This window comes from Corapipo altera, unplaced genomic scaffold (genome assembly GCF_003945725.1).
Source record: "Corapipo altera isolate COAL_440 unplaced genomic scaffold, ASM394572v1 46, whole genome shotgun sequence".
Lineage (NCBI taxonomy): Eukaryota > Metazoa > Chordata > Aves > Passeriformes > Pipridae > Corapipo > Corapipo altera.
In genome coordinates this window covers 2,307,101-2,331,529 of record NW_020884883.1, presented here as the reverse complement: position 1 = coordinate 2,331,529, position 24,429 = coordinate 2,307,101, and positions in this window count along the sequence as shown.

The following is a 24,429-nucleotide window of genomic DNA, read 5'->3' as shown; positions in this document are numbered from 1 at the left end:
TTCTGCTGTACTTTGATATGCTTAATTCTTAAACATTATGCATAGATGTTTGTTTTTTCAATGCAGTAATCATCTGAAAAGAACATTCACTCCCAACAATACAAACGTAGTATGAATTAAATTCTGCTTTATACTTTTAATTAAGAATGCTGCAAACGATAACGACAGCCATTAATTTGATTTGGAATTCTGTCAGTGAAGTGCAAATGAGAAACATATGGAAAATAGAGCTTAAATTCCCTTTACTAGGTTGCACATCTCTGTCACCTGTCAAGGAGCAGCAAAATGGATGATACAATGTGCATTGTAAATTCTGCTGAGCTGAACAGCAGTATCTCACCCTCTGCACATCTTTCCAGTTATAGGAGGAACAACAGTGAGTAGCAAGAAGGTGGAAAAGGGTCAATTCATGGCAGTGATGAAATTCTGTGCTGTTGTTCAGTGAGATCCGGCTTTGAGAGATCTTCCACAGGAAAGTTTTTGCCTAGAATAAACAGATAGACATTTAACCTTACTGCTACAGACAGAAATAACTGTATGTTTGGTCTTTCCTTCCTGATAACTGAACCATGAAGTGTTTTGAACTGCCTTGGTCAAAGGATGAAGTGTCCTTGGAGATGACATAATTTAATTAAGAACCTGTAGTTTCACTTGCCTACCTGTAGCAAACAGAAAAAAACCCTGTTGAATGAGTGGCATACTAAACACAGTATGAAAATTGAATGAGCATTGCCTCTTATTGTCCTTGAGTCTGGGTATTAAACTGAGTTATATTCATGATGAAAAAGAGGTGGGTTCATTTCAGGTAGGATTCATTTAACTAAACTACAGTGAGTACATCTCAACTACAGTTATTACCCGTGGGGCTCCCATTACTGTCAATAAAGAGCAATAGACACCTTGAGGAGGCAGTTTATCTCATGCTAAAGTGCATGCTTGAAATAGGCTGAGTCATGCCCCAAAAGTTTCTCTCTCAGGATGAAAACGAAAAAGTTTCTTTGCAGGTAAGATGAAACTAGGCAAAAAGCTACACATGGGCAACTACCACAGACTAGCTAACATCCTGCAAGTTCAAACCAACTTTCCATGCAACAGCCACACCTGTTGCTTTTCAAATGTGTGCACACTCAGTAACACAGTAGAATTTTTCATAAAAAGATGCCTCGGTCTCAACAAGGAAACTGGGTCCAGCTCACTCCTCAGGGTATAGGGAACCAGCACAGAGGTTCCAAGCTGTTGCTGGAGGATAGTCCAAAGTTGCCGAAGAATTCTACTGTCCTGTGTGAAAAGGAAAGGCATGGAGAGCATAAGCAGAATGAGGAAGAGGGCAGGATACTTTTGTGGGGAGATTTTAAGTCATTCATGGAAATGAGAAAAATTATTGTGGAAGATTGTGAGATAGGATTTATCCGTTTACTTTTGTCATGGTGTCACTTTCACTGCAAATTCTGTTTCCATGATGCTCCTGCTTGCACAATTTTTCTTATTGGGCTACCAGTCTTCCCAGGAGAGTAATTCCTTTTTTAGGAAAGAACTATTCTTGCTGCTTTCCTTTTTGTGTCATGGAAGAATCTTTATTATGACTGTTTAACATCTATGTTTGGATATCACAAAGAATATCAAGGGGAGTGTTGCTTTTGCTTACAGTAGTGCTTCCCTCCAGTGCCTTCTGATCTTGACAAACCTCTATCTCAACAAGCTGGAGCCTGTGCACAGCGCTTCCTCCCTCAGCTTTGCTGTGAGGTCTGAAATACTAAGAAAACAAAAACACACTGTGAAAAATCCTATAAAATGAATTTTACTGTGGGGTGAATATTTTCAAGCTGCTGTCTAACACTGACTCAAAAAACTCCCACTTTTACATAGGCAAATAACAGGTAGGAGTGTCAAACAGAGAATTATTAAATATTTACATTGGTTCACAGCCAACTCAGTACCCATTGTTGTGGATTTAGGACAAGTGTTGCCCCTTGCCATCACTAAAGCATGATGTATGAATGACAAAGGCCAAGACTTGAACCTTGGTCTCCATTCCACAATATTCAGTTTTGTTTACTTTGTTATAAAGAGGGGATTTTTTTTGTTAATTCATTTGATATCTATACCTGACCTACCATCTCTTTAAAATTATTGTTTTGCCATCAATTGTAGAGATTTCAAAAGCATTGGAACTCTATAGTATTTCCATTTCTTAATCTTAAACTTTTTTTTTTTTTTTAAGCACATTGAAGTATCAGGATAACCAAGTGCAAGGCAGTCATTGGTCTGAGATGACCACCATAATGTATAGATAAGTCTTCTAAATACTATCTCTGCTTTATTATGTAGCTTTTGGCTGATGTCTTCATCCTGAAACACTAAATCAATGCTTCAGATTCTAGCTCTCATGCCATACTGCAGTGCTTGATTCGTGTTGCCTGATAGTCTGCTGCAAGGAATCACAGCACAGTAAACTTTAGTAATCTATTACAATTATTGCTTATTAATTCCTAATATTTGTGATGACAGGTATTAATGAAGGATTGCTGTTCACGCATTTGTTTGAATTTATATGGCTAGTACATTGTTCTTTTATTCTTGTCCTTTAGCAGCAATGATAGCAGCCAAGGTTATGGAGTTTGCAAATTACAGAGTATAAGAAGTACATACACTGATGTGGAGGAAATATTGCTGTTCTAACTAAGCTAAATAATATGGAGTAATAGAGGTAGTATTTTCTTTATTTTTTCTCTCCATGCATGTTATTCAAATGAAAGAAATTTAATTTGAATTGTCTCACTGTAGCTATAAATATGCTATAGAAAGTCTGAACAGACATCAGTTTAAGTATAGAGTGTCTAATCTGCAGTAGCATTATACCAGGTCTACTGAAAGCTGCAGTGAAGTGAACATGCAAATGAACTTTCAGATTAGTGAATATTTCCCTATGTGCTTGCCTGAATGGGTCAAGATTCTAACACCTGCAATGAAAATCTTGCTGGACTAAAGTTTGCATCTGTCCTGATCGTGGATCAGTGTCCCCGTACTACAATGTATAGTCTTAAAAAGAAGCCCAAAGGCAAAATGTAGTAAGAAATTGGTCGGTTTTAGTTAAATTATTTTTGTTATCCCATCTGGACTTCAGCTACAGCAGTAGAGAACTGTCAGGTTTTACAGAAACCTGAAAGGCATCTCTTGCTACTGGACACCAATAGTGGAACAATAAATTTTAAAGTATTGCTCTCAAAGTATTTCTGATTAATGAAATTAAAACTTGATGCCTTTTCAGAGCAGAGTACACATTATAGGACAGCATAAAGACACTTATTAAAGACTGTGTTTGCAAATAAATTTCCCATCTTCATGTTCCAGGCTGTTACAAGCTTTTAATTTAAAACAATTATTTAAGAAACCTATTGTAAAAATCATGATTTTTTTTAAAGACTGATAGCTTTCTGATTTGCAAAAAAAAAGTAAAAATAGTATTTTTGGGTCTGGACTTTAAAGTTTAACTACAAAGCACAGGACACACTTCGATTTTGGTGCTGCAATTACTTTCAGTGTCTAGCCTATGATGTACCATCTTTCATCACTGTCTACAACCACCTGAAAAGAGTTTGTAGTGAGGTGAGGGTTGGTCTCTTCTACCGTGCCTGAAGTGAGAGAACTAATCCTGGCCTTAAGCTGAGACAGGGGAGATTCAGATTAGATATTAGAAAAAAAAATTTCACTGTTCGGATGGTCAGGCACTGGAATAGGCTGCCCAGGGAGGTGGTGGAGTCACCATCCCTGGAGGAGTTTAAGAGGTTTCTGGATCTGGCGCTGGGTGATGTGACTTAGTGGCTTAGGGGTTACAGTGGTAGTGTTGGGTTAACGATGGGACTGGATGATCTTAAAATTCTCTTCCAAGCTTGACGATTCTATGATTCTATGAAATGGTTTTGGATGTTCTCTTTAGTCCTGGTTACTATACTTAGATCAGCAAAAATCAAAGCACATATGTGTGTGGATAAATATTGACATACATATATGTACATGGACATGCAAACATACTATTTTCCACCATGTGTCTCGTATGCAAAACACGTTATGCTAGCATCAAGTGGGTAGCTGACTGTGCCACCCATTTTGACCAAAGTAATAAATTCAATTAATATATAGAGGAATTAATGAGTAATAGTTAATTCTAATATAATATGAATAATATAAATCTTCTGAGAATTAAACTTCCTTTTTACATATGCAAAATCCCATATATTTACACTATTTTCTATATAGTACTAGTCAAAGATTAATTTAACATTCCTAAAGAGAACCTTACTTCTGTATATTGTATAGCATTTAGTATGACTGTAGGTATGTAAATGTTCTTCATTAGTCAGAATCCTCCTGTCTGTATAATTTGCTTGTTTTTTCTGTCTCCTTACAGGAACAATCAGACTTTAGCTAGGCTTAATTATGTTCTTTCTCTCAAATACTGTTTCCAAAAGAACATATTAATTGCTCTGCTCTTAATGAAAAGCAACTTATGTATTATGAAAGATCTCAAAAAATTTAAACATATATCTAATAAATGCTTTTGCACTTATTATGCCTTTCTTTTCTCTTTGTTTATTTTTTCGGAGTCAGACTTTGACAGAATTTAGAACAACCATATTAATTCAAATAATTTTCCTCTGTGATACCAGGATGTGATCTCTTGTTCTTGTTCATTATTTTCAGCTGCAGTGGGTAGTAAGCTCCAAAGCATAACAACAAGCAAAAGAGTAATGCTAAATCCTTAGACCACCATATTTGCAAAATGACTGTGTGTTTGAGTCCAGTTGTTTTCATGAACAATTTCAGCACTCTAAATTACTCAGTGATAACTTGAATAATTATGGAAATACAAATCTATTTCAGCATACAGAGTACTTGGGAACAATTTTCAAAAACCATTTTGCATATTCTGCATTCCAAATTTGTTACTACTGCTATGACACAAGACTGTTTTTATTCTATGACTGGATGTTTTTCAAGCTTATAGGACATTTATAATGGCAAAAAAAGAACAATTTTGTTTTGTTCATTTGCACTAATACAAACTGCAACCATGAATATTCATAAAGATTCTTTCTCTATCTTTCTCTATGCCATTTTTAGAATGAATATTGCCTGATAAAAATGTTTTGTAAAAAGAATCAGACGTTAAAATGCCATCAAGCAAAATCTGCAGAATTTTCTGACTATATAGGTAAACAATACATTTCTGCAATATTTACTATAATTACAGGATTATAGGATTCTGACTAAAGTATTTAATATTAGTTTTCTGAATTCTGTCCTCAATAGTTGTTTCATTTGTGGTTTAGCCTTTGTCAATGTATCCATAATTCTCTCCATCTTTTTGCTTATTATTTTGTCTTTTTGTTGGCATAAAAGTCAAGAAATTAATTTTTTTTTTTTACAAATTAGTTTGGCATGATCTACACTGCATTGATAAATTTGCCCCTTTTATTCACTTAACATTCTATTTTTATTTGTCAAACAAAGCTCTTTTAGTATATGTTGTCTATACATATAGTTCACTGGATAATAATTTGTATTATCAAATGGGTGCATGAAGAGCTCAGGAAACGAGGATATCTTTTTTAAAAAAAACAGAAATATATCTACAAATACTTAGTTACTAGTTTTGTTGAAAATGTGTTTAGGAATCTCCATTGCTCTAAAATCTAAATATTCAGGATTTTGACAAACTTTTACATCATATAAGTTAACATATTTTATTTCTGAATGAACATGGTCATAGTCACCACCCAAGCCAAAAAAAAAAAAAAGAAAGTATAAGATTCTTGGCAATAAATATTTTTTTTAATTACTTCAGGCTAGTCAGTATGTCTTCATTTAATTTCTAATCAGCAATGAATTATCCCTAAGATTCTTTTTTTAAGCCTAAATGTAAAACTTCTTCCAGTACAGCTACAGAATCATGTCTGAAAAATACTGTCAGAAATCCTGATCCTTGTTTCTAGTCAGGAATATCTATCTATCTAATTTATCTATCTATCTATCTATCTGTCATCTAATTTATGTATCGCCCATGCGTGTATGTATATAAATACGCAGACATATAAAGGTACACGTGGTAACCCAGGTTTGTAAAAGCTCTAGCGATGAAGACAACTCAGTGTGTGCTGCCAGCTGTAGCCAACTTCAGTCAATTTTAGCGTCAATTTTTGACATCAGAAAATCTCTCCATGCTGACTCCTTGCAGTCTTCCATGCTGCTTTATTTTTTGTTCTGTTCGATATGGACACAGAGAAATGATAGCTCTCTTATTTACTGAATCCTGTTTTCTGTCTGAAAACTGTGGTATTATATCCTGTCTTTCTAGAAATACGATGACCAAACTAGTGCACCACTTTAGATGATATGTTCCTGGTACATAGTAGAGGATAAGCTACTTCAAGTGTTTTATGTGCTATATCCCATTTTATTCACGTGAGTGTGACTTTTCTTGCACAACAGTATGACTTTGCAATTCAGCATTCAACTTGTAGCATAGGATAGTATTTAATCTTTTTGTATCAGAACTGTGATTTGTGTTTGTGTAACAGTGTATCCTTGTACGATTTTAGTATTCTTTATTTGTTCCTACTGAACAACAAATTTAAGAAGCATATGAAAATTTTGAATAATATTAGACCTAGGACAGAACCCTAGAAAACCCTACTTGACACAACCTTCATTCTGACAGAGAAACATTAATATTTTCTCTGGTCTATATTATTTTCATCTATATTATATCTCCCAAGGCTGCCTATGAGAATGTCTGTCAGTCTTGCTCAGGTCAGGATATATGTAACCTCCTTTTTCTTCCCCATTCACAAGGCCCGTTATTCTCTACTAGATAGAAATCATGTTTTGGTTGACACAGTCCATTTATGACAAATTCATGCAATTTGTCACTCACCTCCTTATTTTCTTATGTCTACCACTAGTGGTTGATATAGCTCCTACTTACAGTAGAGCTATGTTTTGAAAATTGGTGCAGAAAAGTAATAAAGATATTAGCCTTTCTGTCATTAGTTGTAGTTAGCCGTATCACTCTGCTAAACAGCAGATTGACCCTTTCCTTTGTTTTTTCTCTTGGCTTGTACTTGACATTCTCCTTGTCCTTCGCTAATTGTCACTCCTTTTTTTTTTTTTTTTTTTTAACCTCTGTGGTTCTCATTTTGTCCCTATATGTTCATGCTATACTTTCAAGTTCATCTTATTAGTCTGGCCTAGTTTCCACTTCCTTTTTACTCATTTCTTTTTTAAGTCCATGGAATGTTCTTCAATTAGACAAGTAGGTCCCTTACGATATTTTCTGTCTTTCCTCTGCAGGGAAATAGTTTGCACTTGAGTCTTTAAAGGTTTTTTTTTAAAGTACTGCCAGATTTTTAAAATATCTTTTCTGCTCAGACTAACCTCTCAGGATATGCAGCCCAACAATTCTCTGAGTTTATTGAAGTCTTCTTTCCTAAAATTAATTGTTTTTACTTTGCACATTTTTATGCTAAAAAAAATGTCCTTTGCTAGCTTATGATTCCTTCCACCTCTGCATTCTACAGTTTGAAAGGGAAAGATTTTTCACTCTGATGATTATCTCCACCAACCGTGGCCAAAGGTACCTGTAAAAACTTTTTTGGTGTATCTCTTCTTTTGCCAACTAGGTGTCTGCTTAGCTGGGATACAACTCTATCAATTCCTTTTTTTCTGGGTCTAATATGAACCTATATCAGATTCTTTTGCTAGATGGAAGATACACTGCTCTATATTTTAAGCACCACTGAAGAACATTTCAGTGGTATACCTATATTCTGGTCCCCAGTGTAGACTATAATATGCAAGGAAACATTACCTTCATTATTCCATGTTAAGCATGTTATATGCTCTTTCAGTAAAGTCCTATTAATGTAAATTGAATATGGCACTTGCCATAACCAAACCTGTACAAGTTAGATTCTTGCTCTGATTACAGAGAAAGATGTCAGACTCCACTGTTTTCTTCTTTTAAAAACCGTGTTTTAGTGCGTAGTCATTTAAGATGCTTGGCAAGCCAACCCTGTACATTCCTTTCTGGCCTTTCTTTGGCTCTGTTGTGCATATTCGTAATGCCTCTTGGTAGATTCAGCCAACCACTTTTGTAGAACAGGATTTTTAGAACCCTTTGCAGATATGTATTTTATAATCATGATTATTATGTTGTTGACAGCAAGAAACCCGAGGCATTATTCTATTTCCAGTGGTCTAAATATGAGATATTACTGAGCTCTCTGGAGCTTTCTTGGGTTTATGACCTTTATCTATGTGTTTCTATCAGCAGCAATAACAGCATAGTGAATGATCCGAGATACATGGAGATGGTAGTAGTGGAAACAGGAGATGAAGATTAGAGAGGGGCAAACACTGTCGCTATGTGATATTAAGTGGCAAAACCTCCACTTTGGCTACAAACTGCACACTTTCATCACAGTGTGTATCCCCTGCTGTGATAACTCTGTTGTCACCAAGCTGTTAAAAAAAGAAACTGTTTAAAAGCACCACAAAATCATCATTCACATGAAAGCAGCATTTTCCTGTACTTCAGTGCAAAGGTCTTGTTTCTCTGGTCCTCCTCAGTAATGATTTCAAAAAATGGTACACAAACTTTGTGCATTAAGCAGCCAGCAAAGAAGCTCTGTAAACACAGGGATTTACTGGTAAATATGCCAAGGGAAGTCACTGACTTTGATAATAACCACTTCATATGATGTGTTGTCTAAATAACAAATGTAACATAAACTCTCTTAACAATCCAAATAATTTGTTTAACAAAGCCATAGAGGTCAAGATTATTTCATGACTAATTTTGTGCTTTACTTTGGCTGGAAATAAATGGCTCATGTACTACATTTTCTGATTGGTTTAATGAAAAACAAAAATCAGGGCTTTATTCCAAAGAATCATAGCTACCTCTTTTACGTTTTCAAAAACTGCAACAACTGGACTGGCATACAGACTACAGCATTGGGTTTGCCTTTTGAATTGACCCTAATGTGACTGATTTTTCAGTAAAAAATAGCAACTCGTCTAACTTATTTATGAATATTTATAAGACTTTAATTAAGCATGTAAATCACACAAAACATTTGAATCTAATTGTTTATATGCCAATTCTTTGAAACTAAGTTCTTATTGATCTAAAAATTAATAACTATGCTGGTCACTTTTACACATTCTTATTACTGCGTAGTAACAGTGAAAGTTATACAGCTACACACCAAACAAAAATTAACAAATTCTCTGAGACATATTTCACCTGTCTGTACACATTAACGTACTATCAGACATCCTTCAGCCCACTCACGATCTTCTGTTGTGCCCTGAAAGTTTTTTTTCTGCCTCATTTGCCTTGCGGCTAATATATCTGTTGCCTGCTGTTCTCAGCAGTTCCTCAGGTAGGACAGTTCTCTGCTGTGACTCTCTCTTTCTTTCTGTGCCCTAGTGTCTCTGAAAGACCCTATTCTCTGAGCAAGTTCTCCAAGACAGGAATAATCTCCTCCTTCATCCAGAAAGAACATTTGGTCCATTCACTTTTCTGAAGGAAGACAACAAATAGTCAGAATAAACAGACTAGACTGCCACATACTGTAAAGAGAAAGATCCTTTCCACTGTATCATCTAATGGTAAAAATGCAGCTCATATCCATATCAGATACCATGAGTATTTTAAGTTGACTTTCAAGCAAATGTATAACCCTGTAGAGCCACAGTCTACTCATCATCAGTTATTCCAATCCGAATCAGATTGAAATCTTATAAAAAGGAAAATATTTTTGCAAGAAATTTTTGTGTTTAAGTATTCACACTTTTTGTATGTCCTTCTTGTATTCACCACCTCATTTCCTTTAAAAAGGAGAGGCTCCTAACAACTGGAAAAGAACAAATATTGTAAAAACTTTGAAAAAGGGTATGGGAAAGGTGTTGAAGTCAGTCTTGCTTCAGATTCTGGGTAAATCATGATGCAAGGCCTCTTAGCACACACTTCTGGGCAGTGAAGGAGAAGAAGGTGATTGGAAACACCCTAAATGGATTTACCAAGGGGAAATCATGCCTGACAAGCCTGATGTCTTCTCTTCTAAGACTGCCTTTTAGGGAGAGACATGAGAGACTGTCTCGGGAAAAGCAGAGGAGGTCACTAACTTCAAGTAGATTAAGGCTTCTGCTAGTATCAAAAATGTTTTGTTACCTGAGTTAAGATGGTAAAGTGTGGAAGAGTGGACTACTAAATGAATGAGCAGAATCACCCCTAGAGGGTCATGATCAGTCAGTGGTATTCTGTTTGGAGGCTGGTGAGAAGTGACATTATAGAGGGTTTTGTCCTGGGACCTGTTCTGTTTAAGATCTTCCTCAAATAGCTTCAAAGAGGCAACAGAGTTCCCTCTTGTCAAGTATGTCAAGTATGCCAAATCTGAGGGAACAGGCTCTGCTCAATGGCAGAGGTACCATCCAAAGGGACGCAGCCACCTTGTAGGAATGGGCTAGCAGGAACTTCTGGAAATTCAGTAATGACGAATGTAAAAGTCCTTTGCCTGGGAAAGAAGAGGAAATCATATCAGCTACTGAACAAGACTTCAAGGCTGTGATGATAGCAAAGCCATCAGTTGGCAGTGCCTGTTATAAGGAAAGCCTTTTTCACCATAAGAATAGCTTAATAGTGGAGTAAAGAGAGTGAGTAGACAGCCCAGAGAGATTGTACAGTCTCCATAGTGTTTCAAGATTTGAGTCAAGTCCTGAGCAGCCTGGTCTGATCCCATAGCTGACTCTGCTTCAAGCAAGGGGTTAGACTAGAGATCTCCTAATATTCTGTGATCCTATGAGTTTAGAAATGCCTTGAATAGCTCGCATATGTCAGAAACACTGTATATTCCATAACAGTACATACAAGTAATCGGTGTTTTAGAGAGGTCTATAATGGAATACAGTCACAGAAATTTTGTTCTTGTATTCACAACAATGTAAACAATGTATCTGCTTGGTAATGCAAGACTAATTCCCCATCATTGCTACAGAAAAAAGATTTCACACAGATGCAAGATAAATACTAAAGAGCTCACTGATTATTTCGTAGCTAGTTCTGACAGGCAAAGCTATGCCAAATGATTCTTGAATGCAGTGGACTTGTTCTGTGGTCTGCATTAGGTTTTAATGGTCTTTGGGACAGTGTGGCCAATAGGTCAAGATAATTGTTAGTGAGAAAAATAAAAATGCAACAAGTTTTTATTATTTTTACCAAATTTTTATCAAATCATATAACATATGAAATTATAATTCTCATTATTCAGCCCAAATATTGGATAATTATTTAAAAATCATATCATAGTTGAATTTATGACTTATTGACATCAATAGGAGAAATTAAAGAGATTTCAGTGATAGTGGGATCATACCATAATACCCTACATTAACACAACAGCCTGAAACAGGATTTAATTGGAAGTTTTAATTCCAAACTTAATAAAATGTGCCAGCAAGTTTTAGTGGTACACAAATACAGTCGTTCACTAGTTGATCTACTAGGTAACAGATACCTACAACATTAATTTAAACATACAGGCATGCCCTGCCTAAGCTGTCCATGGTGTCTGGATGACAACTGGTAGATATGTGGATTTAAGCATCAGCAGCCTGAGAAAGAAATTACCCGCAAGCTAGAAGAGAGGAGCCAAAAAGGGTACATCCTAGCAGTTCTCAACCTCTTATATCCAAACAAAAGAATTTGAGTTTAACAGAATGTTCTTCCACCATAACAGCTTACAAACTGTGGAAAAGAAGTTTACTCTGCCTGAAGGGAAGCAATGATAGTTGTTTCACCTGCCATTTCCAGGAACAGACTTACACTTGGGGCGTTTGGTCAAGAAATGGATGATCCATGTTTGATTTCTTCTTACATCTGACAAGATTTAAATATATTTTCTATTTCCTAGATGCCAAGGTGTAAAATGGCAAGGAGAAGAAATGACTGTGTACACATGCCAGAAGAGAGGAGATCTGTTTTCTGCTTCTGGAACTGTTCATGAGTTTTACAGGAGCCAGTGTTGCACTAAATACAGAGACATGATGTTTCTCAAAGAACTGAGAAACTGATTGTGACAACCATGAACTGATTTAACACAATGATGTTGCTACATCCTCCATAAAATGTGATGTACTCAATTTTTAAAGAAAAACAATTAGTGTAGGTGCTGTTTACCTCTTACTTGGTAACATACTCAATAAAGCATTCATAGCAAAAAAGAATTTCCATGAAAAGTTCAAGGTGAAGGATGTTCAGCTTTGCATTTCTTATATGGGTTTGAACCAAGAAGACATGAAGTTTGAAATTGCTCAGTGTGAGAATGAAATTAGTAAAAAATTTCCAGCCTTTATTTGAATGATACACCTGCCAGGCACTTATAACAGGAATGGGACAGCAGGCTGTTTCTTTCTTCCTTAGAGTTAGCTTTCCTTTTCTTCTTAAAGGTTGATGTACCCAGCCTGTGGATCCCAAGAGACCGGAGTTAGGTGCCTGAACTCCAGAGATGTGATTCCTGATCTCTCTCTGGGTTTAGTGTATCTTACAATAATGGAAATTCATTTGTACACAAGATTTATAGCTTCAGTGGAGAGCACTCTCTGTCCTCAGACATTATAGGAGACCTATTGGGACCCAGTAGCAGAACACACAGCAGAAACTGAAAGTACTTAATTAATTTAATTCACTGATTTCATGAGGTAGCAGAGCCTGAGAGAACTATCAATATCTGGCTTTGAGCCCTAATGGCAATTCCTGTTTATTCACTGCCCCAAGAGGGTATATAGATCATATTTCCCATCATCCATTCCTTCTTGTGAGGTGAAAAAGCAACACTTGGTATTCCCACTCAGTGTTTGTGCTCTGTATATATATACCCAGTATCATGCTATGCATTTTTATTATCTGTGCTGAAATAGAAAGCAAATAAAAACAATGTTATAAATTCAATAAAACAATAGGAGAAGATACAATATAGGGCCCTGGAGAAAATGTGCACGAATAGCAGGCAGAAGCTAAAATGTGAAATACATATTGATCTTTTTGTTATGACTGAAGACTGCAGAGTGCACAAACAATGGAGGGAGGAATGGATGTGTGGATCTTTCTTATCTGGCACCACTGAATTTCTGTAGTCACCCTTCAGGAGCAGACAAACAAAGGTAATACTTGATCATCATGATTACAAATGGTGAGTCTCCACTGGTAAGTAAAAGTTAGCTTCTCATTATGATCTTGAGTGTTGAATCTTTTCCTAAAGTTTTCTAAAATAGGCCAAAATGGAACTAGCTAGAATTATCTGATGATTCCATTTTCAAATGTTTTTCATCTGTAGTGGGAAACCCACAGCAAAAAAAGAAACCAGCTCACAAGAAATTATAAAATCAAATCCTATTGACTCCATAAGGACTAGAATTTCACTAGTGACTTTTTAAAAATATCTCTTTAATTTATGGTTTATGGGCCACCTTTATGTTGCAGTCCTCCCTGAAAGATATCAGCAATTACCTTGAGGTATTTCAAATAAGCTCTTAGCCAGACTTTTCCTCCTGTGTTCAACAATTGTAGCTTTTCCTTTCAATTGTTTGGTGACACATAATGTTTTGCTGTGACCTGCATCCTGAAGAAAAATACTTCTCCCCAAGTCATTATTTGAGAAATGTCAAAGCTTCTTGACTACTTGTATTCATTAAAGTTTGTAGTTCCTTTAGAATCTCCTCCTATTGCAAATACCATGAAAGGGGACAGTCTCGTAATGTAATTGTGAGGTATGTCTGTATGAAGTGAGATATAGGAAGAGAATGAAATTTCCTTTACCTGTTGTACCTCTGATGACCAGCAGACAAACCTTTCAAGATGCTCACACTTTTCCTCATGTTCTTCTAATACTGTAAAAAATCAGAACACACTTAGAATCTAAAGAATTTCTACAAGAAAATTCTCTTTGAGATTGAGTACTCTCTAGAAGTGAAAAGCAACCTGATGATTGAGTGAAGTGCCCTGAGTGAAGTCCCCTTTTGAAAGTGATAGCAGAGTTTTATATGATTACAGACAATGACATCTAAACCAAAAATTAAAACTGCTGTATTATGAAATTGTCAGTCTCATACACTTGCTTAATTTCTGAAAAGAGTTTTCCAAGTTCTTTTTTTTTTTTTTTATTAGAAAGTTTTACAAAATTTAAGTAAACTCCACTGTGGTCTTACCTAAAGATCCGACATACTACTATAGTGGAAATATTTAATAATACTCAGAACATATCTATTCTTTACTTGAGTTGTAAGCTTATTCCCCGAAACAGTGTTCATTTGATCCAAGCTAGTGAACTAAAGATATTCATGGGAATATTTTTTTCCCTTCACTTTAATCACAGAAACATATTTTGATACACAGTTTAAAAGAGCTTTTTTAAGTGGGATTTTATTGGCTCTCAAAAGAAAAGTTATTTAGATAATAGATTGATAAAAGGCACTAATTTCACAGCTGTTGATTTAAATAATCTATAGTGAAAAAATACATATTTTATTTCTGCCAAGTACTTCAGCAAGAAAAGTAATGCAAATGACAATCAATTTCTACTCATTCTAACCAATATATCAGATATGGTCAATTTAGAAGAAAAGATCTTAAATAAAACTGTAAAGTTATTATAGATATGGTATGTTAATATTGAATTTACATTAAAATCAGAGAAATTATTGGAGCAGCAAAAAGGATTAGAGAATTAGTCATTATGAAGCTAGAAATAAAAGAGCATATTTTTTATAAATCTTAAATTGTTAGTTTACTATTTTTCACAGTCCATGGAAAAAGCCTCTATGATGACTTCTTTACCCATTTATTTATTTAACTGAATTTTTCAGCCCTAAAATGAAAAAAATATGCATCTCGCATTCTGAGTACAATCACATTAAAAGCTAATGAATACATTTTAGCTAGCCTCAATCACATCAAGGATCATAAGAACAAAGAAATATGACAAAAATAATTATTCTTCTGACAATGTCTATATTACTGTTGTCAAGCTTTAAGTAACTGCTGTGTTTCTGTGAGCATAGAAAAATATGATTTATTTTATGGTATGCATTGAAAAAAACAGATTCCAGATGTTAAAAATGAAGACAGGATACAGTACCAGAGATCGAAAAATGGTTACAAAAAAGATGTCAGCTACTTTTTCTTATATTTACTGAAGTTCAAGTCAGCTTTGTCTTGTCTTAGAATTGCAGAGATTCAGCAGAGAGTGAAAGACAGTTGTCTTCTACGCGTGGATCTCTAACAGTTATAGATCCAAACCCAAATTGCAGTATTGATGTGACAGCTCCTGCAACACCTAATACAGATGATAGTGCACACATGTAATACCCTTTTATAAAGAAAAGGCACTGCTTAGCAAATTATGCACTGCATTTAGTACCAAAAAGATGTAGCCCTTTTTTATTGTACCGATTCAACTTTAGTCTTGAAACGACTAAGGCATGGATGAAACTGCATGGATGCTACCTAAAAGAAATAAGCTTAGACTTCCAACAGTCTATTAATAAGAACAGTCATTCTGTCTGTAACTTTTAAATGATCATCTAGAAACAGCTGAAATAATCTGGAAGACCAGTAGATTTCAAAACTCCTTAAAATAAACTATAGACAAATGGATCCATTTCTGTTACAGAAGTTACCTCTCTTTTAAGTGCTTTTCCCAGCCAGGTCTTAGTATGTAAGAGTAGGTCTGGGAAAGCTGATGGGTTTCAATAAAGACTTAAACTTTCTCAAATCCTGTATCTGACATTGCATGTATTATTTGTAGATAACTGTGAATGATACCTAGGAAAATAGAAAGGAAAAGCATGCTGAGAACCTAGTTGTAGAACAGGACTCAGAGTCTCTTTTTAAATAATGTTCAGATTTTATGAACTCTAACATTTTTGAATAACTGGATTTACTAAGAATAGATCTGTGCTTTCAGCATCCTGAAAAGTAGTTTTTTCATATGAATGAGGCGAGAGAGAATGAATCATCATATTAGTCAAAATTAATTATTTTAATCTGGAATCCTGGTGTTAAAAGAGAGGGAAGGTTGTATTCTGTAAATTAGAATTCCAAACTCCAATAGATAATTGTTTTTTTGTAGGATTAAACAGTTCCTTAAATATAATCAATAAGGGAGGTCCTACAAATATTTTCCCAGATTAAGGTTTTTGGCACTGTTTTCCATAGGATTCCCATAGACAAGTTGTATCTATGTGAATTAGATGAGCAAACAGTGAAGTGAACCGAAAATTGGCTGAATAACTGTGACCAGAGAGCTGAGATCAGTGGAAAGAAGTCTTGTTGGAGTCCAGAGGTGTACTCTAAGAGTCAATATTGAGTCTCATCCTATTGAACATTAATGACCTGGATCATAAAATAGAATGTTTGCTCAGGAAGTTTGCTAGGAATACAAAACTGGGAGGTATGGTTGATATGTCAGAGTAATGTGTTGTCATCCAGAGTGACCTTGACAGATTGGAGAAATGGGTCGACAGAACTCACGTAATACAACAAAGGGAAATGGAAGCTCCTGTACCTGGTAAGGAACAATGCCAAGCACCAATGTAACCTGAGGTCCAAGAGGCTGAAAGCAACTTTTCAGGAAAGGACCTAGGGGTTCTGTTGGAAACTAAATTAAACGTAAGTTGGCAGTGTTTTCTTGCAGTAAAAATAGACAAAAGGTATCCTGGACTGCTTTAGGGAAAGTATTGCCAGCAGGTTGAGGAAGGTGATGCTTCCCCACTACTGAGCACTGGAGAGGCCACACCTGTAGTACTATGTCCAGTTCTGGGCTTCCCAGTGCAAAAGAGACATGAACATGCTGGAAAGAGTCTAGCAAAGGGCTACAAATACTTTGCAAGGACTGGACAGGATCATCCTTCCTGTGAGGGAAGCCTGCAAGACCTGAGAAATGTTCAGTAAAAGGAAGAGAATGATCAGGATGAATTTTGTCAGTGTATGTAAATACACAAAGGGAGAAGATGGAGTGAGGCTCCTTTATGGAGGTACAGTGACAGAACTAGAGGCAACAGGTACAAACTAAAACACTGTAGGTGCCATCTGAACATCAGGAAACACTATTTACTGTGACCGAGCACTGGTATAGGTTGCCCAAAGAGGTTGTGGAGTCTCTGTCCTTCCAGATACTGAAAAGTTGGAGGTTGGACCAGATAGTCCCTTCCAATATCAAACAGTCTGTGAATCTGTGATGGACATAAATTTTTTTCCTTTATTTTCTGAGATGTGAAGTATATTCTATTATCACTGACCCTAAATTGTACATTCAGCTTTCTTTCTTGCATTTATTAGATCATTTTCTTAGGTATCATGTAAATTTTGAAGGGCTAGTCCTGATGCAAAAGCCATTGAAGATAGCAGTGACTACGTAATCTCATTTCCATGGTTTTGTTCTACTCACTGAACATAATAATATGAGAACAGTAAAAGAACAGAATGAAGACAAGGACAAAATGATTATGTGGGCACTTGGGCAGTGAATACATCTGGTTCTGCTTTTTTCATAAGCTAATACAAAATTGTTTTCCTGAATTAGATGAAATTAATTAAAAAGATTAACTAATCAACAACTGGAAAAAAAAAAGGCCCTGAAGAACTTAATTTCACATTATTTTACAAATTAAAGAAAGAAAAATGAATGATAGTCACACACTATGCACTGTAAGAAAAACTTTTCTCTTTCAAAATTTGTCTGGGTAAGCTTGGTTTTTCTAGCATCACCACTTAATTCCTTCATGAACTTTTAGAAGACTGTTTCTGGTACTCAGGCATCAAGATATCATTTCCCACATTTTTGCAAATTTTTACCAATAGTGTTGTACAATCTTCCAAATAAAAGACTACTAGACCACTATCTGCATAATCTTGCAATACTTGGAAGCAGAATTTTTGAGTATTTTCATCATTTGAAAGGCACTCTGAAGAGCAGGTGATTTTTGTTTGTGGACCACTGGTAATGGTATTTCCAAATTGGCTGCAAGATTATTTTCCAAATTCATCAGAAGTCCTTCTGGATGAATCCTTTTGGTCTCTGCTCTCACTTATTGTATAGTGAATAGAACACAAAGAAGTCAGAAAGACACGAAAAAACCTGAAGCAAGAAAAACCCGAGTAAAAAACCCCAACCAACCAACTAAGCAAAAAAAAAATCAAACCACAAACCAAAAAACCTCTCCCAAAAATCAACCAACAAACAAAAACCCAAACCCAAACAGAACACCCCCCCTCCAAAAAAACCCCCACCAACATCACCTCCCCCATCAAAAAAAACCCAAAACAAATAAACCCACAAAAATGAAAAAGGTAAGCTCAGGTCTCCTGAGTTTATGTATGTCAGTTAAGGGCAGAAAAAATCAATGGAACATCTTAATTCATCTCCTACATAACAGTCTACCAGATTGTATCCACTTACTTCTGTGTATTGCCCGGTAGCATCATCTGATTTCAGCGAAGTTCATCATCTGTTTTCAGATTAGAGTCTTTATTAATAGAGTCTTTACTCACTTATAATTGCTGACCATTCACTTCTTAAAAAAATGCCAATTGCCTATTTATTTCAATTTGTGCACCTTCCAGTTGAAGTCATTATGTCCTGCTATAATTTTCTCCACTAGGTCCGAAAGTAGAAAGGTGTTACTCACTGAGGCAATTCTCAGATTTCTCTTCATGAAGAAAGCAGAGGAACATTTAAAACTTACAGACAGGTTATAGCTACAAACATCTTACAGATGCAGATTCTCTCCAGAGTTAGTTTTCCAAAAATTCAATGGTTCTTTCAGTCCTTATTTCTTTCTAAATACCTACGCATTTGTCTCTTTTAAAGATCTGCCTTTATCTTATCTTCACTGCTGTTTAACTCTGCAGAAATTCTATTTGTGATATCTAGAGAGTTCTGTCAGTCGTAACTTTGTATTTACTTCCAGATAGTAGATTAAAATGACTACTAGTCTTAGGTTTAAGTTTGGTTGCTCTGGAACCTCATAGAAATAACTCCATCATTGTATTTCCTTCTGTAAACTGTTATTGTATAGTTGTCAGGTAGTTGGGTCCATTTAAAATGTTGTTTAATGTAATAATGTGTTCTAAGTAATATGCTATGTAGTAATTTAATAAAACCCAAACTTCCTTCAGGGGATTAATTAATCCTTTATGTATGTTCTTATTTCTATATATTTAATCTATATTTTTTCTTAAAACCTTTATTATTAACCTCTATGTTAAAAAGCAGTCTGAAGTGTCTGTCCTCATTTATATGTATTTCAGCATGAAGTTTTAAGCTATCATTGTGAATAGAAGAATGTCACTTTATTTAACATTACAATCCAGCTCCTTTTTAATCCATTTAATACAAACCACAGTGATTTAATATACACAGTTCTTTTCCCCTCAGTATGTTGTGTCAAGCTGCATAAAATGCTATAAACACTATGTGTCAAAACAGTGGTTTGGTTTCTGCTCAGATAGTTTTCTTTCCAGTAGCTGATATAGAACTGTGTTTTGGATTTAGGATGAGAATAACATTGATAACACACTGATGTTTTTGTTATTGCTGGGCAGGGCTCAAACAGAGTCAAGGTTTTTTCTGCTTCTCACCTCACCCCAGCAGCAAGGAGGCTGAGGGTACACAAGAAGTTGGGAGGGGACACAGCCAGGACAGTTGACCTCAGACAAGGGATATCCCACACCATAGGGACTCAGTATATAAATGTGGGGGAAAGCTGGCTGGGGAATGCTGCTCAAGAACAATCTGGGCATTGACCAGCTGGTGCATTTTGTCACTTGTTCTGTATGTTCTAATTATTTTTTGATTTCTATTATTAATTTTTTTTTTTTCTGTTCCATTAAACTATCTTTATCTCAACGTGCAAATTTTACTTGTTTTCCAATCCCACCTGGGAAGTGGAGCAATAAGCAAACAGCTGTGTGGTGTTTAGCTGCCACACAGTCAAAGCTGTGACTAAATAAAATAATGAAATTGGGCTCATTTTACAAAACCTAATTTCTGTAGTGGTCTTTAATTAATTACATACTAGTACTTTAGTTTTTTATCATCTGATTTCTGTCATCTTTGTCTGCATTTTTTAGGGAATGATAGTCTAATTTATCTGTAATTGCTGTTCATTCCCGGTGTCTTATAAGCACATTATAAGCACTTCTACAGTCTTTCTTTCTTGTAGTGAGGGGCCCAAAACTGAACACAGAATTTGATGTACAACCTCATCGGTGCCCACCACAGGGGAACTATCACTGCCCTGGTCCTGCTGGCCATACTATTTCTGAGACAAGCCAGGATACTCTTGTTCTTGTGGCCACCTGGGCACACTGCTGGCTCATTTCAGACAGCTGTTGACCAATAACCCTATGTCTTTTACTGTAGGGTGGTTTTCCAGCCACTGTTCTCCAAGCCTGTGGCTTTGCATGGGCTTGTTGTGAGCTAAGAGTAGGACATGGCACTTGGCCTTGTTGAACTTCACATAACTGGCCTCAGCCCATCGATCCAGCTTGACCAGATCCCTCTGCAGAGCTTTCCTGCCCTCCAGCAGATCAACACTCCCACCCAACTAGGTGTCATCTGTGAACTGAGTGAGGGTGCCCTTGATCCTCTCATCCAGGTCATGGATAAAGATATTAAAAAGAACTGTCCCCAGCACAGACCCTTGAGGAACACCACTTGTGATGGGCTGTCAACTGGATGTAACTCTGTGCACGACCACTCTCTGGGCTCTGCCATCCAGCCAGTTTTTTACCTGGGAAACAGTGCATTCATCCAAACCCTCAGCATCCAGTTTCTCCAAGAGAATTCTAGGGGAAATGGTGTGTAAGGCTTTACTAAAGTCCGTGTAGAGAACATGCATTGATCTCTTTACACAGATGAAGAGAACAAACTGTTTCTCTGTAGCTTTTCCACTTTTCTTTCATAGTATTTGCTGATCAGCAGGCTTAAGCACCTTAATACTAGATTACAAATTTACTTCCCTGACTGAACTTTGTCAGACCTTTAAGATTAATCATACAAATACTTTGGTTTCAGGCTGCTTTTTTACCTTAAGGGTGACCTATGAAAATAATCATAACAAAAATAACAAAAGGTTCTTTGGTTGCAAGAAAAAAAGGTGTTTGCATTTTTTTCAATATTCTCAGCAACAGAAACAACTTAGTGGAGCTAGTGTGTGAATTGTAATGATAAAATGAAGCTGCTGAAGTGATGTATAAGTTAAAAAAAAAAAGAGAAATCTATCTAAAGGTTCAACTCAAACATCTAAATTCATCAGGAGAAATTAATGTCTGTTTTTGATCTATTAACAATAGAGACTGAAAAGGAATTCCTAAGAAAAGAAGTGAAAAAGATGCTACATACAAAAAAATACATCTTTACTGTAATTTCTCTCTTTTTTTTTAATTAAAATTTATTGCCATCCTGGGATGTGTCTGTTAATCCTTGCACTACTTTTCCTTTTTTGCCAGGTCTTATGTGCTTATATGTTTCTATAATTTGCATGCTGTGCATTTTGTACACCTTATTTCATTACCCCTAAAGCAACGTCTCTGTTAATCAAGGGATAAAGGTGTGACTAGAAATTAACCTATTGCTGCTTTTTGAAACAGTAGGTTACTTTCTGGAAAGATTAATTTTAAACTAGTAGAAAACATCAAGAAAACCCAGGGGGTGCCTAGTAAATCTACCTGGAGGAATTTCAGTAATCTGAAATACGGTATTCTCCAGCTCAGAATTTCATCTAAGATAGCTGAGATCAAGTGATTCATTGTATTCTCCTATGGGAAATTATGTATGAACCCCAGTGAGGCAGAGATTAAAGCTGCCCACTTCTGTCAAAGGGTTGACATGCCTGATAACATGACTTTAAATATCTTTAAATAAAAAAATATCCAAACCAATTTTTGCACAAAAGGAAAGGAAATAAAAATACCTCTTCTGGCTTACATGTAAATTGGTGTGTTTGAATTAATAGAGATAAGAGTGCTCTGAAGTGAAGGACTTATCATCAATTTTAAGAGCAATGGATGCAAGCTCTGACAGAACTTTGGCTACAAGGGATTTCTGTCACTAATCACTCATGATGTCTTAAGAGGCATAGGAAGACGAAATTTTGTTTTTATCTGGTAATTTTTTCAGGGTTGGTTCTACTTAAGAGCAAAGTGTGTGCCAGTTAAAACGTTTCCTCCAAAGCAAAGAGGAAGAATATATGCTTACATTGCATAGGCCTACATCTGACATCTTAAAGGTGCAATTAATTACATCTTAATGTTGACAAACAAAATAGGTCAGGTCAATAACACCCTATAAAAGTATCTTTTTCTCTCCACTGACATTAGAGGTAGACTAAGTGATTAGGCCAAGTATAGATATCTATAATGCAGACTTCTGCTGGTATATGAGAAAAAATCCTTTTACATAAAGCAGGTCAAACAAAATTGTGGTACAAGCATTTCAGACAGAAGCACAGCATATAATTTTTCAGAAGGCCAGGATAGATGAATATAATCCACTTTTTTGATTTAAAACTTAGAAATCTTTGATTAATTTTATGTCAAGACGAAAGACTTCATCCTCATTTACCCATTAAGTCCTGGAAATCATGGATCAAACACAAAGTATGCTATAAAAACATGATCATAATTCTTCTACCTTCCTAATTCAAAATACTTTGTACTTTTTAATACACAGATTTTGCAAAGTTTATGAAACTCATCCTTGAGGCTTTGCTACACTTCCCTGTTGGTTTGAACAAAGGACCACTCCCATTTTCAAACTTCTTCTCTGATGATAGTGAGTTGACAGATTTGTAAATTTGGCTGCTTGCTCCACAGGCCATCTGCAGAATGCTCCACAGGCAACAGTAAAACAAGGACTTAGAAGCTGAGCTTTACTACCTCCTTTTCCTGCTCTCTCCAGTTAGTATCAGTTAATTGAGTGTTTCCATATTAGGTAGCATAGTGGTGATTGTTCCATTGCAGAATACTTGGTCAAGTTAGGTATCTTTATATCTTAAACCAGTGAGCTGTGGGATGCTGCAGTTGTGCAAAAATAGTGAAAGGTAGTATGGGAGATGCTGGTCAAAGCCTTTGCTGTACAATGCTATTGCAAATCTATATGAAGAAGGAATGATTATAAAACCAGGTGCAGTAGCAAAATATAGATTGTTGTTGTTTTTGTTTTGAGTGGGGTAAATGTTACTCAAAGAAGTGCTTGTCTGCATGAAATAAAAACCATCAGCATTTTACAGAGTGCATGACTGAGTTCCACCACTAAATCCTATTATGGCTGAGCAGAATATAGGTATACTGAAGAGTATATCCTGCAATATAATTTCCAAATAAACAGTCCATAGAGAAGTAAGATATGTGAGAAAGACAAATGATTTTGTAAGACAGACATAGAACAATGAAATTTAAATACTGATGAAAGGACCCTTCTTATGGCTTGTGCAACATAATCAGAAATTTTCTGGAGATTAGAGATTTTTTTTTTCTGGAAGATTTCATGTATCTCAGAAAAAAAAATAGCTTCTTTGTTGAAAAATAACTGATTTACAACAAAGAAGCATCTCAGAAATTTCATAATCTGATTTTGATGCCTTTGTGAAATGAGACCTTGACTTGAGTCTTGAGGTCAATTCTGTCTTCAGTTACATGTCTGAAATTTCCTTTGAAGTCAATCAGTTAGCTAACTGAGAGAATTTCCCCTGTGATCCATATATGAGAGATTTCTGTTTATTACAGTTTAGTTTGCTGCTATAGTAAAAAGAGAATAACAACAGAAGACTATAATCTTTTCCCTTCCCTTCCCTTCCTTCCCTTGTTAAAATATCATTCACTGTATTCAAAATTTTTTGTTACATGGTTGTCTGCTAAATGTAAAAATATTCTGAGCCCAAAACTGGAGGTTTTCATTATAAGGTTATGAAATTCCAAATATCAATGTCTTCTTTTAATGATAGACCAGAGGACACAGGGGACAGTACCTGTCCTGAGCTGTAAAACTACATTTAAAACACAGCAGTTTTGTTTTAAGCAAGGATGCTAACCCTCTTTGGATGTTAAAAACTCATACTGTGATATAAAGGCAGAAATTAGGCATAATTTCATATTTTCAAACCTCATAAGAATTCACTGTTGAATGCTGAATAGAACGGTTGTTAGTATTCAGTTTTTTAACCAGAACCTTTGCAGCAATTCACCTCTAATCAGAAAAATAAAACAGAAAGAAGGTGTGCCAGAGAAGCCACTTGGTAGAGTCCATGTCAAGACCTAAGGTGTGTTTGAGAGGTGTAATGCAACAAGGGATGAAGACATGTTTTTTA